The 12,167-nt window shown below is 43.1% G+C and overlaps 1 long non-coding RNA gene across 1 annotated transcript; it reads left to right on the forward strand.

Annotated features, from left to right (window-relative positions):
* Window positions 1–618: 618 nt before the first annotated feature.
* On the forward strand, window positions 619–8,071 carry LOC112637237. The gene is made up of 3 exons (XR_003122471.1): window positions 619–637; window positions 7,752–7,884; window positions 7,973–8,071. It is a non-coding gene; the product is annotated as an uncharacterized LOC112637237 (long non-coding RNA).
* The last annotated feature ends 4,096 nt before the right edge of the window (window positions 8,072–12,167 follow it).

A 12,167-nucleotide genomic window follows, 5' to 3' on the forward strand; every position in this document is an offset into this window, starting at 1 on the left:
CAAGATTTAGGTTTGAAAACTTGTAGTAAAATGTAATATTTTTAGAAATATTGTCTTATTTTAAATTTTTTGAGCTATCCTTCTTTAAAATGAATTTCCTTCTTTAAAATGAATTTACTTATTATAAATCTTTAGCATTTTGTAGTTTTTTAATAGTTTAAAAGGGATTTAATCTATTAATCTATTTAATCTAATAATAAAATTAATAAATTTATTTAAAGTAAATTTATTTAAAGTCTGACATTAAACTAATCAAAGAAATTGTCATTACAATAAAGTAAAAATGAAATATATTATAATGATATAATATATAATTATTTCGAACGTATATGATGATCGATACAGCTTAAAAAGTTAATATCCGATACGATAAAATTTTCAACAAATTTTATTGTAAATTATATACTGTTTAAATTGCTTTAGAAATTTTGATATTAATCGTTTAATTGAATTTTAGAAATTTTAATATTAATATTTTGATTACATATTAGATTTTTCAGATTGTATCATCAACATGTAATGCTGATGAACTTTCAATGTCCTTTATAGCAGGATTTATCAGTTTTACATATATGTTTCTAGCAAACTTAGTCGGACAAGAAATTACAGATCACTATAATTATATATATGTTGCTGCGTAAGAATATTGTAATTTATAATATATAGTCATATTACAAATTTAATAAGTGTGTGTGAAGCTGGCGTCTCATTTCGTGGAAACTCATTAATTATTAAGAGTTCTGACTTTATTTTTAATAGTTGTAGAGTTCTTGATGAATTAAATTAATAGTTCTGGCCTTTAAAGCAAAAAAAATAGCTTAGGACAAACTGAGACTCCAAGTTCACACAGCGTCTCATTTTGTTCTACGACATTTTCCTTATCAGTAATTGTCAGAATTCAAAAGATACATAGTTCTATTAGAGTATGGCGGTGCGTGCGTTGTGTGTCCGCCTTAATGCGTGTTCTTTAATTCGGCAGGAGAAGTGTGATGCCGCAGGAGAGTGATAGGGGCACTTCTGATTGACGACAGTAATCAAAGTTTCACTAAGTATATTTACAGTTTGTACATAGGCCCTGAAAAGGACTGTTGGTATTTCAGAGTTTATTGATGGCCCTGAAAAGGGCCGTTTGTCTCTACAGGCGCTCCCTGTAGGAAATGCTAGGTAGGGCCTTAGTGTAGCGCAAGGTGTGCCTCGGACGGTCGGTGTTCGCGTCCGCTTTCTTCCCAGGACGGTTGTTGTTCTCGTCCACCTCTGCAGCTGGCTCGGTCTGCGTGGCTGCCGTCTGCGTGGTGGATTCCCAGTCCGAGTCCGACTGTGTTCCCTCCGCAGTTGTAGGCGGCTGGAAACTGGCCTGGGTAGCTCGGTGCACTCGGCTCCTTGCTGTCGTCTGCGTAGCTCTGGTTGACCTGCCAGGTGGTGAAGGCGGCAGTGGCGAGAGAGCTCCCGGGATCGCCCAAGGTCCGGTAGGCGATGTGTAACGCCGGATGCGGACGTCCCAGACTTCCAGCAGGTGACGAGGCGGCCTGGTATATCTGGGTGGCTCCAGGTCTATCCGTTCCAGCTTCCAGGGCAGGGCTCGAAAGACACTCGCTTCGCTGGTTCGGCGCCTCCGTGTATTGGCTGCTGTCGGATCGGCCCTGGTGATCGGGGCGTCGACGTCGGCCGAGGTATGCGGCTCCGCTGATGCAGAATTGCGAGACCCGTCGGTTACTGGGGAGTTCCAAAAAACTCCAAGAGTACTCGAGCTGGTTAACGTACAGTGTTATTGACCCTGTAGTTGCTTTGCTGAGACTCGATTTCGGCCTTCCGCGGTCGGCCTTATATACGGGCGCTGCCGGATCTCACTTGTGCGAAGATCGGCGCCTGTATGCCCGGGCTGCCGCGCGCTAGTTTGCGCGCCTAGGTTGCCGTGCGTTTAGGCGCTCGGCGCTATGCGCCGTTACGCCTGTGTGGCGTATGGCAGAACGCCACAGGACCCCCCTGGTTGTGGTAAAGCTGATCCTAATTGGCTGTAAATCGTACCGGTTGACGTACTGTTCGTCCTGCTCTCGTATGCTTGGATGTAGCCTCTGGGTTGGTCTTTGACACCTCGCGGGTTGGCGTTTCATCATCCAAGATGTAGGCTGGCTTTAGTCTGTCAAGTGACACGTTGACAGCCTTGTCCCTGATGCGTAGTTTGTACGTCTTGGCGCTTCGGTTCAGCACCTCATATGGTCCATTGTACGGTAGGTGAAGAGCTCCGGCTGGTGCGTCGTGTCGTACGAATACGTGTGAGGCTGTTTCCATATCTTTGAAGACGAAGGTGGTTTTCCTGGCGTGATGTTTGATCGTCGGTTGTAGTCGGATCATCGCCTTCCTTAGCCTTGTTACCAATGTGTCCTTCTATCCTTGCCTGAGTGGATTGCTACCGTCTAAGAATTGACCTGGAAGGCGTATCGGCTCTCCGTATAGCATCTCTGCTGGAGTGGAGTTCATGTCTTCCTTCCAGGCTGCTCTGATGCCTAATAGTACGATGGGTAGGACTTGGGTCCACGCCTCCGTCTCGTGGCATTTGATTGCGGCTTTCAGTTGGCGGTGGAATCTCTCCACCATCCCGTTTGCTTCTGGATGATATGCTGTGGTCCTGATGTGCTTAGTGCCAGTTAGTTTGGTCAGGTCCTTGAACAGCTCAGCTTCGAATTGCCGGCCCTGGTCCGTCGTAATTCGAGCTGGCGTGCCGAACCTCGCTATCCAGTCCGTGAAGATGTGCCTGGCTATTGTTTCCGCCGTGATATTATGTACCGGAATCGCTTCTGCCCATCGCGTGAACCTGTCAACCATGGTGCAGCAGTACCTGTATCCCTCGGACACGGGTAGAGGTCCGACGATGTCGACATGGACGTGTTGAAACCTTTGTGTTGGTTGTGTAAAAATTCCAGTCGGCGTGTGGTTATGCCTGGTCACTTTTGCTTTCTGGTATTGAATGCATGCTCGTGCCCATTCCTTGCAGTCTTGCTGGATTCCTGGCCACACGTATCTCTCTGCTACGAGCTTGGCTGTAGCCTTCGTTCCTGGATGTGATAACCCGTGTAGGTACTGGAAGATGCTCTTCCGTAGGCTCTTAGGTACGTATGGTCGGACGACCGGTGTGTTGGTGTCGCACCATGCTGATTTCTTTGATCCGGGCACCGAGACTTGCGTCAATTTAAGTTTATGTTCGCACTGCAGGAGTTCCTGCAATTCCTCGTCGTTCTTCTGTTCTAGTGCTATTGTATCGAGTTCTACGGCCGTTTGCATGGTTTCTACCCGTGACAATGTATCGGCCACTGTATTGTCCTTGCCTTCTATGTGTTGTATATCTGTCGTGAACTGTCCTATAAACTCTAGATGTCGCGCTTGCCTTGGTGAGCTCTGTATAGGATCTTTTTTGAAGGCGTGTATTAAGGGTTTGTGATCCGTGAAGATGGTGAATATTCTTCCTTCTAGCATCTGTAGTGTTTGACGGTGATGTATATGGCTAGTAATTCCCTATCGTATGGGCTGTATTTTACTTGTGCCGCACTTAGTTTTTTACTCAAAAATGCTAGAGGTTGCCACCCATCCGTCGTTTTCTGTTATACCACGGCGCCGATTGCAGTTGCCGACGCGTCGGTCGTTACTGCAAGACTAGCCGTTGGATCCGGATGAGCCAAAAGCGTTACTCTCCCTAGGCTCTCCTTGCATTGCTTGAATGCCTGTTCGCGCTCCGGACTCCACTCGATCGGTGTTTTTCCTTTTGTTTTTGGTTCTTTCAAAGCTTCGTTCAAAATTGCTTGTTCCTCCGCAGCCTTTGGAATGAACCTTCTGTAAAAATTGATCATTCCGAGAAACTGTCGCAGTTGTTTCACCGTCGTTGGTTGCGGGAAGCTTCTTATGGCAGTGATCTTTTCTGGCAGAGGTTGAGTCCCTTCTTTCGTGACTAGGTATCCCAGAAAGTGTACTGCATCTGACCCGAAGGCGCATTTGGCTGGGTTAATTCTAACCCCGTATTCGCTGAGTCGTGCGAATAATTGCCTCAAATGCGTCTCGTGTTGTTCTTTATTTGCTGATGCCACCAGGATGTCGTCAATGTACGCATAGCAGAATTCCAGGCCATGAAGAACTTCGTTGATGAACCTCTGGAATGTTTGAGCTGCATTGCGTAGTCCGAATGGCATGTATCTAAACTCAAAGAGGCCAAATGGCGTTGTTATTGCCGTCTTCGAGACATCTTCTTGTCGCACTGGAATCTGATTGTATGCTCTAACCAAATCAATCGTCGAGAAGATCTTCTTTCGGTGGAGTGTCTGTGCGAAGTCCTCGATGTGCGGTATCGGATATCTGTCTGGAATGGTCCTTGCATTTAATCGCCTGTAATCTCCGCATGGCCGCCAAGTATTATCTTTCTTCGGGACCATGTGAAGAGGTGATGACCATGCGCTTTTTGACGGTTGTATGATGCCTTCCTGAAGAAGTAGGTCGAACTCTGTTCTGGCTATTTTTAGTTTGTCCGGCGCTAATCTCCTGGGCCTGCAGGCTTCCGGTTGGCCTGGCGTTGTTTGAATGTGATGTTCTGTCCCGTGCTTTATCACTTCCCTGGCTTGCGATGGTCTGGTGATGCTTGGGAACTCCTTTACGAGCGTGTGGAACTCGCTTTCTTCCACTACGGTTTTGATAGACAGGACCTGTTTATAGCATCTGGTGCCTGCGGCTGTTAGTCCGGTCTTTCCGTCGATGAGCTTGCCCCTTCTCATGTCCGGTAGCAAGTCATAGTGCGCGAGGAAGTCGGATCCGATAATGGGTTGACTCACGTCGGCTACTATGAACCTCCAAGGAAATGCTCTCCTCAGGTTGAAATCTGGCTTGATCGTGATTGAGCCGTAAGTGATTATCGGTGAGCCATTTGCCGCAAACAGCTCGTATGCTTCTGGTCGTCTCCTGGTGCTGGTGGAGGACCGTGGAAAGACGCTTACGTCCGATCCAGTGTCCACTAGATATTTTATCTTCGTGTTATTGTCCGTGATGTATAGGCGGCTTGGCGTCGGGCTGGTTTCATTTGCCGCCAGCAATGAGTGCCCTATTCGTTTTTTTCGAATGTGCACGGCTGTGCACAGCGTCGAGCGTCTGCTCCGAAACGTCTGTGGTAGTAGCATAGACCCTCCTTAACGGGAGTCTTGCTGCGTGGTCTTCCCCTTGATCGGCTTCTTGCTCGGCTGCGTCCTTTACGCAACTCCTTGGCCATATGGGTCAGCTGCTCTGTCAGGGTAGCCACTTGCTGTGTGAGTGCTTCCATCTGGCTTGCCCATGTGCTCTGCGGACTGCTGATGGAAGCTACTGGCGGATGCTCTGCTGCCAAGACGAGGGTTCTGCAGTTCACCTCGTGTATCTTATCTGCTTGTTCTGCTACGTCCTGGAGTCTATCAGTCTTCCTGGTGGCTAGAATGGCTTGCGTTTGCGCGGGAAGACGTCCTAGTCATAACGTTCGCAGCAGTTCCTCAGATACGGTAGTCCCTGCCAGTGTAGATAAGTGCCGGAGGAACTGTGACGGCTTCCTATCGCCAAGCTCCTCTCTCTCTAGCAGTTGTCGGATCCGCTGCTCCTGTGAATCTGTTAGTCGCTGTATAAATGCGCTCTTTATAGCAGCGTACTTGTTGCTGGAAGGGGGATTGGTGATGACGTCCTTAATCTCCCTTGCTTGCCGAGGCTCTAACTTAGACAGGACGTATCCGTATCTCACGTCGTCATCGGTGATGGCGCCTAGAGCGAATTGCCCTTCGAGCTGTGCGAACCATAATTCCGGATCTTCCGGCCAGAATGGTGGAATGCGCATTGCTACTCGATTCACGCTGGTGTCGTCATCATCCACGATGATCGTGCTTTCCTTCTTCGGCATGTTTCACTCTTTCCTGAACGTCGGCTGGTCACCAGTTTATGGCGGTGCGTGCGTTGTGTGTCCGCCTTAATGCGTGTTCTTTAATTCGGCAGGAGAAGTGTGATGCCGCAGGAGAGTGATAGGGGCGCTTCTGATTGACGACAGTAATCAAAGTTTCACTAAGTATATTTACAGTTTGTACATAGGCCCTGAAAAGGACCGTTGGTATTTCAGAGTTTATTGGTGGCCCTGAAAAGGACCATTTGTCTCTACAGGCGCTCCCTGTAGGAAATGCTAGGTAGGATCTTAGTGTAGCGCAAGGTGTGCCTCGGACGGTCGGTGTTCGCGTCCGCTTTCTTCCCAGGACGGTTGTTGTTCTCGTCCACCTCTGCAGCTGGCTCGGTCTGCGTAACTGCCGTCTGCGTGGTGGATTCCCAGTCCGAGTCCGACTGTGTTCCCTGCTCTGCAGTTGTAGGCGGCTGGAAACTGGCCTGGGTAGCTCGGTGCACTCGGCTCCTTGCTGTCGTCTGCGTAGCTCTGGTTGACCTGCCAGGTGGTGAAGGCGGCAGTGGCGAGAGAGCTCCCGGGATCGCCCAAGGTCCGGTAGGCGATGTGTAACGCCGGATGCGGACATCCCAGACTTCCAGCAGGTGACGAGGCAGGCCTGGTATATCTGGGTGGCTCCAGGTCTATCCGTTCCAGCTTCCAGAGCAGGAGCTCGAGAGACACTCGCTTCGCTGGTTCGGCGCCTCCGTGTATCGGGTGCTGTCGGATCGGCCCTGGTGATCGGGGCGTCGACGACGGCCGAGGTATGCGGCTCCGCTGATGCAGAATTCCGAGACCTGTCGGTTACTGGGGAGTTACAAAAAACTCCAAAAGAGTACTCGAGCTGGTTAACGTACAGTGTTATTGACCCTGTAGTTGCTTTGCTGAGACTCGATTTCGGCCTTCCGCGGTCGGCCTTATATACGGGCGCTGCCGGATCTCACTTGCGCGAAGATCGGCGCCTGTATGCCCCGGGCTGCCGCGCACTAGTTTGCGCGCCTAGGTTGCCGTGCGTTCAGGCGCTCGGCGCTATGCGCCGTTACGCTTGTGTGGCGTATGGCAGAACGCCACAAGAGTTTTAAAGATAGTTCTACATTTTAAAATGCCTGGAACTATACCAGAACTGTTTTAGAATAATCAGAACTCTGAGAAATCATCGGGCGTCTCTCACCTTTATCTTGGAAAATATGCATTTTTCAAAAATAATAATTGTTTAAAAAAATTTCTAATTATTTTTATAATCAAAACTTTATGGAAAGGCATTATATATACCCGGAGCTATACCAGAACTGTTTTAGAATAATCAGAACTATGAGAAATCGACCGGCGTCTCATGTCTATGCGGGTACATATAGGAATCCGAGTGCCTTTATTTTATTTTAATTAATATTTTCTACTTTCAAAATGTAGAACTATCTTTAGAACTCTAATAGAACTATGTATCTTTTGAATTCTGACAATTACTGATAAGGAAAATGTCGTAGGACAAAGTGAGACGCTGTGAACTTGGCGTTTCAGTTTGTCCTAAACTATTTTTTTGCTTTAAAGGCCAGAACTATTAATTTAATTCATCAAGAACTCTAAAACTATTAAAAATAAAGCCAAAACTCTCAATAATTAATGAGTTTCCACGTAATGAGACGCCAGCTTCACACACATTTAATAATGTAGATGATGTAAATATTTTTTACAAATTTAATGTGTGTGTGTGTGTGTGTGTGTGTGTGTGTGTGTGTATGTGTGTATGTGTGTGAAATTATACATATGTTAAAAATTACTTAATAAGAATTTTAATTTTTCCCAAGTTGTTAATCCATCACTATTATTATTATAGATATCAAATTCGGTGGTATATAATTCCGCTAAACATACAAAAGCTGATATTGATTCTCTTACAAAGAGGCAACAAGACTTTTGGTCTGAATATTGGTGGATTATTTATAGCATCTATACAATGTTTTGCTACGGTAAAATTTTATATATTAATATATTAAATGTGTTACAAATTTGAAAGAAGCTAAACAAAAGTAATAATTCAACCATTTTTCATTACAGCTAGCAAATACATCTCTATCTTATTTTACAGTCATGTATTCTGTACGATAATGATAGCAAAATATGCATCAAATTATAGTTAATGAGTCACATATTACACGGTAGTAATTAAATAAAAATAGATAATTATTTTATTGTCAATAATGAATATATTTATTCTATTGTATTATGTAAATTTTAGTAAATGAAATAATACAAGATTATATATATATATATATATATATATATATATATATATATATATATTACATTAAAATATATATGCACGCACGCACACAGACGCACACGCACACATATATATAAAATTCTAATATTTTTAAATAAATAACTGTATTTATATATGCTCATTTATTCCAATGAATAAAAGTTATGTTATAATTATGCAATATTATTATACTCTGTGAATTAATTTTGAGGGAATTTTTTTGTAAATTCAAGGCTTTATTGTGAAAAATTGTGTACATTATTATTTTTCAAAGTATTGTCCATCGATAGCCACTACTTTTCCCCATCTTTCTGGCAGCATACGGATTCCGTGTCAAAAGAACGACTCATCTTTTGTTGCTATCCACCAATTGATCCATTTTTCGTATCTTCGTAAGATTGGAAGCGCTACTTAGCCAGGCCGTGTTCCATGGATCGGAACAAGTAGTAATCCGATGGAGCAATATCTAGTGAATATGGCGAGTGGGGTAAAACATCCCATTTCAGCGTTTCTAAATATTTTTTGACTACACGAGCAAGATATGGTCGAGCGTTGTCATGTTGAAAAATTACTTTATCGTGCCTTTGCTCGAATTGCGGCCGTTTTTTCTTCAATGCACGGCTCAAACGCATCAATTGTGTTTGGTAGCGTTCACCAGTAATGATTTCATTCGGTTGAAACAGTTCATAGTACACAACACCAAGCTGGTCCCACCAAACACAGAGCATGAGCTTCGAATCATGAATATTCGGCCTTGCCATAGATGTTGATGCATGGCCAGGCAAACCCCACGATTTTCTACGCTTAGGATTAGCGTATCCATTTTTCATCGCCAGTGATGATACGATGCAAAAAAACCCTTTCTTTTTTGCCGTTGTTCGCACGTGAAAAATCGCCGTTCAACTTCTCTTGGCTTTAATTCGTATGGCACCCAATTTTCTTGCTTTTGAATTATACCGAGTGCATTTAAACGTTTGGAAACTGTTGTGCGATCAACATTCAACGATTCAGCAAGTTCATCTTGCGTTTGACATGAATCTTGATCGAGTAATGCTTCCAATTCCTCATCTTCGAACTTTTCGGTTGACCAGGGCATTCTTTGTCAACTGTATCGAAATCACCACTTCTAAAACGTCGAAACCAATACTCGCACGTTTTTATCGATGGAGTATGTTCATCATGGAGTAAGTTTCCAACAGCACTCGATGACTTTCAGCAACACTTTTCTTTGAATTAAACAGGAAAAGTAAAACTTCCCGCAAACAGTGTTTTGTTAGCTCGTAATTCGACATCTTCGGAGCTGAGAAAAAATATGTTGTTTACACTTCAGCAAAATGACACATAATAAAAAGTAAAGCCTAATGACAGAGCTTTGACATGAATATAGTTACAGAAGTGTCCGATGCGATATAACATAAGTTACGCCATTTATTGTAAATCCCTCATTTAAAGATTTAAGATCCCCTATTTAAAGATATAAGAGTTTTATGTGTGTGTGTGTGTGCGTGTGTGTGTGTGCGCGCGCGCGCGTACATACGTGTGCGTGCGTGCGTGTGTGTGTGCATGTGTGTATGCACGTATGTATGTATGTGTACATAACTCTTGTATCTTTAAATGTGTATTTATTTGCTTATTTATCCTATTAAAAACGAGTTATAACTATGCAGATGTTATAACTATACAGTATTATTACGTGTACATTATTATGTAAATGTAATATAATTAAAAATGTAAGATTATTTTATGCGCTAATAAAAAGAAATTTCTATGAAAATTTTCAATTTTACTAGAAAACTAAAAAATGGCTTTATTATAACTTAGGTGTATGAATTAATTCGGTCCATCTGGCGGTTAATTGCTGTACTATCTAATTTTTTAACCTCTAATGTCTGCAAAAGGCTTTATGGTTTAGCATTGACATCTGGCAATAATATTCAGTTGATAAACGTTTGAGTTTGTAACAATTACATCGTATTTATCTGATTCGAAAATGTCGAAATTTGAGCCCGAAAAGCATCATTTCCGGGAAGTTCTCATTTTCTGTTTTCATTTGAAGAAATCAGCCATTGAAGCTCATCGAATGCTCGTAGAAGCTTATCGTGAAAATGCTCCTACCGATAAATCATGCAGAGAATGGTTTCGACGTTTCAAAAGTGATGATTTCAGTGTCAATGACAAACCTCGTCCAGGTCAGCCGAAGAAGTTCGAGGATGAGGAATTGCAAGCGCTAATCGATGAAGATTCATGTCAATCGCAACATGAGCTCGCACAATTGTTGAGTGTTGATCGATTAACGATTTCTGTGCGTTTTGCAGCCATGGGAAAAATTTACAAAGAAGGAAGATGAGTGCCATACGAACTGAAAGAAAGAGACATCGAGAGGCGTAAAGCTATGTCTGAAATCTTGCTTGCGAGGCAAAAAAGAAAAGATTTTTTGCATCATATTGTGACTGGGGACGAAAAGTGGATATTTCGATAATCGAAGGACGAAGGAAATCCATTTGCGACCCAGGAAAACCATACACATCGACACTAAAGCGGAATATTCAGGGAGGTGTAGTGTATCATGAGCTATTAAAACAGAGCCAAACCATCACTGCCGAACTTTACCAACAACAATTGATCTGTTTAAACAACGCATTGAAGAATAAGCCGGCCGGAATATGCTGTTACGTCCGGTGGACTCCACGATTCTTTTCTTTCTTCGAAATGATACCGTGAAAGAAAAATCAAGGATCGGTTTGCATTTGAAGCACAAAGCAATCCTTCTTCGAATAATGATAGCGCATAGAAAAACGCAACCTAACCCGTGTATATAATCATTTAAACCTAACAAATCTAATATTGAGAATGGCCAGTCGAGATAGCGTTAACGAAACTCTAAATAAATTCGTGAATTATAAGCCTCTCTATCTAAAGAACTTTTAAAATAAAGACCTGGTTCTCGGGAAGATTGTCAAAATCTAAACATACAGCAATATTCTTGAAATTGATAGTGCACGTGCGCTCGTTCGACAGGCCACCCTCAAGCGTTCTCCGAATCGCCGAATCGTCAAGTGATAAGATAATCAGATCACTCCCACAGCTCTCTCTCTCTCTCTACTGGATGGAGCTAAGTCTTGAGCCAAAGGGCTTAACCAATAAAAATCTTAAGAAACGATTTCCTCCCAAAAATCAACCTCTTTGTCCTTAAGAAGAGAGTATTGAAATTATTACAAAAAGATTCCCACCATCCAGTAAGGAGGAGGAGCAACAACTTTAAAAAATGCAAGCGCAAGGCGAGAGAGTTCATTAAGCGTTTACTAATAAGCACTAACTAGCACTATAAGCAGTACAGTTGACAGCTCCAGTCGAGATTCAGTCATTCAATTTTAAAATTATATAGCCTCGGGGATCCTTTTCTTGCATTATGCAATTAAGTTATTAATTTGTTTTATATCACAGTGAAAATGATTTTGTTAACATTTAATTGTGCATCATGTGAAATTTCTGATGAACATCTCCATTACTCGGCTCTTCATGTTATAAATCTCCTTCAGCCATTGCAATTTTATCAACGCACTTATTTTAATGATCCCAACGAGTTGTGAGTAAATTTGAATAATTTTTATTTTCTCCCTTTCCCATATCTTACTATCTCATAATTTAAAATCTATGTCTGATAATATGACAAATAATTTTGAACAGTTAATAATCATTAAATTTTTACTAATTACTATCAATCAATCAATCCTTGTCTCACCTCTCCTCCAGTCTTATTCCCAGTTCTTCCTAATTCGCCTAGAATCTCCGCAAGGCGGTTCGCGAATAGTTTACCTGTTCGTCAAGAATCTCCGCAAGGCGGTTCACGAACAATTCCCCATTCGTCCAGAATCTCCGCAAGGCGTTTCACGAACAATTCTCTGTTCGTCGAGAATCTCCGCAAGGCGGTTCACGAACAATTCTCTGTTCGTCGAGAATCTCCGCAAGGCGGTTCACGAACAATTCCCT

Source organism: Camponotus floridanus, unplaced genomic scaffold (assembly GCF_003227725.1).
Source record: "Camponotus floridanus strain SB8 unplaced genomic scaffold, Cflo_v7.5 scaffold146, whole genome shotgun sequence".
NCBI lineage: Eukaryota > Metazoa > Arthropoda > Insecta > Hymenoptera > Formicidae > Camponotus > Camponotus floridanus.